At 43.6% G+C, this 6000-nt stretch overlaps 1 pseudogene; it reads left to right on the top strand.

The window, feature by feature from the left end:
- Window positions 1-1171: 1171 nt before the first annotated feature.
- On the top strand, window positions 1172-4397 carry LOC137035704 (double-stranded RNA-binding protein Staufen homolog 1 pseudogene; annotated as a pseudogene).
- Window positions 4398-6000: the final 1603 nt, after the last annotated feature.

The raw sequence follows: 6000 nt of genomic DNA, 5'->3' as shown, positions 1-6000 counted from the left end.
AGCAAAGACTTGCTTTCAGTTTGATGTCCTTAGCAGGCCTCTCTGAGAGTGAGTCCCCAACAATTTGGGTACTTTCAGCCAACAAATTCTTGCTATCAGGTAGCTGGCTTCAGCAGGCCTCCTTGAGGGCAAGTCCCCAGCAAAACTGGGTAATTGACAGCTAGTGAATACTTGCTATAAGGTAGCTGGCCTTAGCAGGGCCTCCTTGAGAGTGAGTTCACATCACTTGTATTTTTAGAGTGGCTAAAAGCAGATCACTTTTATGTTGCAGGCTCCCCTAGGAGCCTCCCTGATTCTAACCTACAGCCTGTTTTTTATCAGGTTAAGCCTAGTACTCCCCTCATCTAGAGGGTTGTCTTTAGAGTGCTTAGCTCCCTAAGTCTGATCAGACAGTTGAATGCCTCTCGTGAGGCCACCCTGTTAGATCAACCCTTAGGCTGGGAGTACTTCCCTCACAAGGGTCCCTAGTAGAGTACACAGCCTCTTCAGTGCTTTGAAAAGTGCTCTGTAGATCGTAGGATCAAGCAGAATTATACCCCTCAGTTGCAAGGGTTATAAAGCGCTATGCTGAGTCCTGCTCTCCAGGATGCCCATCTCTACGATCTGCTCTGCAGTTTGCAGTCCCTCTTACTGGATGCCTCTTTTGGAGGTAAACATTTTAGAGACTCTGTTTATAAAACAGACAGGTTACTAGAAAAGTAAGACCAGGTCGGACTCCCTGGTGGCATTCGGGGTTGACTATGTTCCCCTGAGAAGTGACTGGCTGGGGCTCCTTTAGGCACCCTGGCCATATTCCCTTAAAAGGACCTTCGATGTGAAGTTGGTTCCAAGCCTTTGAGTGGCCTTGGTATGCTTTCATGCATTATGGAGGCCTCTTTGAGGCTTATAGCTTGGGCTGTGGCTGTAGGGAATACTAAAAGCATCATTGACACAGTGCGAGTTCCCTTTTGTCTCGGGTTACGTATGTAACCTCTGTTCCCTGAGAACAGTGAACAAGACACTGCATCTCCCTGCCATGCCTCAGGGCTGCCTGCTGGACAGTCCCTTCAGACGAATAGTGAATGACTTGTTCTCTAGGCGCCCCTTATATACTTCCGGGTTGCACTAGTAGTGATGTCATAGACTTTCGCCAGCCAATATGATTGCTGTGATTTGATGGGCTATTCTCTTTAGTGTTTGCCCTGTCTACACTCACCCTCTCTACCTCTTCCCCGTTTTTTCATACTAAACCAGTCCAGAACCCCTTAAAATAGGACGAAACCGTACTGTCACTACGCTTTAACATCGTAACTCATGGAGTAAATCACAACCGGGGAGAGATATAACCGAGGTAGAGCTTTGCAGTCATCCTTCATTCTACAAACCCACTCGTCTTGTTCTTTCTCTTTCACATACACTCCTTTCTTTAATTAAGTTCTTTTCTTACCTGACTGCAAAGTCTATACCTGGTCATTCAATCAACCCATCTTCCTAACAGCCAATCAGAATGTCACAGCTTCAGTTCCAGGCGCCTGCCAACCCTGCTCCCAGTGCCGCCCCTTTACAGCTGGTCCCGCCCCAACCCGGGTTCAGCATTCCCTGTGCCACTGCTCCCTTACCCTCAGAGAGTGCCAGTCACCCATTACGAAACTCCGCCCTGCCTTCTGCCTCTGCCACACCCTTCTGCAACCCCACAGTATCTAACATGGCAAACCCTAAAGAGAAGACCCCAATGTGTCTGGTTAATGAGTTAGCCCGTTACAATAAGATCCAACCTGAATACAAGCTACTCAGTGAACAAGGACCAGCCCACTCCAAGATTTTCTCAGTGCGGTTAACTCTGGGGGATCAGCACTGGGATGCAGAGGGGACCAGTATCAAAAAAGCCCAGCACTCAGCAGCATCATGTGCCCTTGCCGAAACTACTCTCCCCAAACCCAGTCACAGAAGTCCCCGCCACCCTGGCAAGAACCCAGGTGGAATCTACAAGGGCTCAGAGTATAACATAACCCACACTGTGGAGCTTAATGCACTTTGTATGAAGTTGGGCAAGAAGCCCATCTATAAGCCTATAGATGCCTACCATGGGATGAGACCAGCATTCAACTACAACATCAGAGCACCAGGCCCTTACACACGCTCCATGCAACATTATTACTACCCATTTCCTCCTGTGGGGCCAGTACTGTATCACATGGAGCTGTCTATCGGTGGACAACAGTTCCAAGGCAAGGGCCGCACGCGTCAAGCAGCCAAACACGATGCTGCGGCCAAAGCTATCAAATACCTGCAGAAAGAGCCAATAATGCAGCAACTGGCTGAGATGAAAGAAGAGCCAGTACAAGAAAACCTTAACAAATCCGAGATCAGCCAAGTGTTCGAGATAGCACTGAAGCGCAACTTGCCTGTGAATTTCGAGGTGCTAAAAGAGACTGGGCCTCCTCACATGAAGAGCTTCATAGTGAGGGTAACAGTGGGTGAGTTTTCAGGGGAGGGGGAGGGCAAAAGCAAGAAGATTGCCAAGAAGCTAGCTGCCATCGCTGTGCTGGAGGAGCTCCGCAGACTGCCTCAGCTACCTGTCGCAGACAAGATACCACTACGCATTAAAAAGAAAAGCAAGTCCATTATTAAGCTGCAGACCAGTCCAGAGTATGGTCAGGGCATGAACCCCATCAGCAGACTGGCTCAAATCCAGCAGGCTAAGAAAGAAAAAGAGCCTGAGTACACCTTAGTGACGGAGAGAGGTCTGCCTCGACGCCGGGAGTTTGTTATGCAGGTGTCAGTTGCGGGTCAGAATGCAGAGGGAATGGGTCCTAGTAAAAAAGTGGCCAAGCGAAATGCAGCCGAGAAGATGCTGGAGCTTCTGGGCTTCAAAGTGCCTCAGCCACAACCACCCAAACCGGCATTGAAAACGGATGAGAAAGCACCGGCTAAGAAACCTGGAGATGGACGAAAAGTGACCTTCTTTGAACCGGGATCTGTGGAGAAGGCCGGTCTTGTCAATAAGGAGGAGGATTTCCGACTTCCCTTTCTCAGCCATCAGCAGCTTCCTGCTGGCATTTTACCCATGGTGCCTGAGGTGGCACAGGCGGTAGGTGCCAACCAGGGACCCCATGCAAAAGACTACAGTCGCACAGCTGCCCCCAACCCAGCCAAGGCCACAGTGACGGCCATGATTGCCAATGAGCTGCTGTACGCTGGCACGTCTCCGACCGCAGAGGGTATACTAAAGACCAAAAACAGCTTGGCACACAGACCCCACGGACCCCTTACCAGACCATCTGAACAGCTCAGCTACCTGGCCACTGTACAGGGATTACAGGTTGAATATAAAGACTTTCCCAAAAATAACAAGAATGAGTTTGTGTCTCTGATCAACTGTTCCTCTCAGCCCCCTCTCATCAGCCATGGCATCGGCAAGGATGTGGAGTCCTGCCATGACATGGCTGCTTTGAACATCCTGAAGCTCCTGTCAGAACTTGACCAGCAGTCCAACGAGCGTACAACTAATGGACCAATGTCAGGGTGCAACAAACAGGACCTAGAGGGCGATGCATTATTAAAACCGGTTAACTCAAGCACCATCGGAAAGACTCTGGATGGCACAGTGTAGAATTGACTATTTGATTGGTCGTTTTATTTGCGAAACACTAGAGAAAAGTCAGAAGCAGAGTTTTGATTGGCTGCTCAAAAAGGCCTTTGAGTAATTCTGAATTTATCTTAGACTTAAATGGATTTAAAGTATTCAAAACTCACAATTAAACAAGGTTGAGAGATATTGATGTTGTTTAATTGTGCACATGCGGTGACACATTTTTAAACGCTAAGGCTTTGGAATAGTCGCCTCATCATATCCAGTGAAGTGGTGGTTTTGTTTTCGTTGTTACATTGTAAAATGATTATCGTGAAGTTTGACTTGAGTAGATTGGCTTTTCTTCGTTGTTCCAAGGAAGTCATGTTTTCAGTGTTTTTTTTTTTCTTGCTTTTATTTTTCTATTTTATTTTTAACGTTGTATTATAGGAACCCAGCGCGTTGGGTTGTATTAGCGCTGTTGTGAAGTGCAGTATAAAACCCCGTTGAAGGATATGATGAAGCTCTCAAACATGTCTCTGCTGTGGCGGTTTTTCTCCAGTGCGTTTTGAGTTACAATGACGACAATAACACTCTCGAGGAAAAAAAAAAAAAAAAAAGAAGGAAAGAAATTTCATCTACATTTTCATGTAGGTCTGGGAAAATGTTATTGTGACTTCAGTGTAGAGTGTGTGGTGGTGTTTTTTTTGTTTGTATGTGTGAGTGAGTGAATGTATGTATAAAGCACGATGATGTTCAGTCATGTCAGTTAAACTGATGCATTCTCCTGTCAGTGTTGACCCCACCCACTCTCTGCCAGTTGCATCCTGTTTTCCTCATGGAATATGAGTAAAAAATTATGTGCCTCTTGCACAAAAAAAAAAAAAAAAAAAAAAAAAAATTGCTGTGATTTGATAAGCATTTCAGACACCAGTCACGCAGAGGCTTTTCCCCAATAGTGTCAACGACGCAGTGTCTCGTTCCCTGTTCTCAGGGAACAGAGGTTATATACGTAACCTGAGACATTTCATTGAATCTAATGACTTTGATAAGCTGTTTCAGGTGTGTTTAATTAGGTCTGGAGATAAACTCAGCTAGAAAAATTTGACATCCCCTACCATAGTGCTTTCTTTTGATATTAAAGCATTAATAGTTTTAGAAAAATAGATTACATAAACAGAGTTTAATCAGTCTGTAATGATTAGAATATTTTGTGTTGAACAATAAAAAAAGAATCATATTGTGTTAAGTACATTAACATTATTGATTGTGACTGCATGACAACTAAATTGACTTGTTACATCATGCTTTCTTTTTCAGATTTCAGAGAAGGAAAAGAGGCAGTAGTCTGATGTAAGACTGATGTAAGATTTTTAAAACCTGAACCACTGGACCACCTGTAGTTATAATAACATCAGACTTCTGAAGCTAATTTTGTTTTTAAAGGTTGTAATGCTTTTGTCCTATTCCTCCCCCTTTTCTTTTTAAAATAATGATCTTTTATATCTTTTTGTTGATTGTGTTAAACTGTGAAATAAAATAAACTGACAACACTGTTTTATGTTGTCATTACATTTCAGTTTGTGTGTGTGTGTGTGTTTCAACAAAAGTGATTTAGAATCAACATCACATTGATCAAACAATATTATCAAAGATTATTTTTGTTCATTTCAGTGTTGATTCAACAGCTGTGATGTAGAATCAACATCATAGTGTAACGTTGATTCAACAATATTACGATTGATTGTTTTTGTTAATTTCAATATTTATTCAGCATTAGTGATGTAGAATCAATCATAGTGTAATGTTGATTCAATAGCAATACTGTTGTTTTTTTGTTCACCATTGTTTCAACATTAAATGCGGGTGCAAACGTAATAACATCACCATCATTAAATATCATTTAATGATATTATCATTGATTTTTGGTTGAAATCTCAACATTGTTTCAACAGTAAATGAAGGTGCAAAACATATCACTTTGTAATTTTAAATCAATAATATTACCATTGATTTGTGGTTGAAATCTCAACATTGTTTTCAACATTATCTCAGGGTGCAAGAGTGATACTGAAGCGACATCACTTCGTAATGATAATTCAATGCAATTAGTGTTGACGCATCAACACTGACTCAACATTATTTTAATGATTACATGCTATCTGAGAATGTTGGTGGTCTATGAGTTGATTTTGTTACTAGTTGATTTTGTTAATAGTTTAGTTTACTCAGCTGACGCAATGGGGATGTGTGCCACACAGCACACAGACAAGCGGCTTCCTGAAGACATTGAAATTGACGACGTGTTTTCAGGTACCCTTTTTATAAGCCGGGAGCACCCTGTGACATCATCACTTTGTCGGCCATGATTAGCTAAGATGCTACAGGACGCATCCCCATTGCGTCAGCTTATGCGGTGTTGAGTTCCCTTGAAAGGGAACTCCCTGCGC

This window comes from Chanodichthys erythropterus, chromosome 14 (assembly GCF_024489055.1).
Source record: "Chanodichthys erythropterus isolate Z2021 chromosome 14, ASM2448905v1, whole genome shotgun sequence".
In the NCBI taxonomy this organism is placed as follows: Eukaryota; Metazoa; Chordata; class Actinopteri; order Cypriniformes; family Xenocyprididae; genus Chanodichthys; species Chanodichthys erythropterus.
Note: the sequence above shows the minus strand (reverse complement) of the source record. Positions and strands in the feature narration are given on the sequence as shown.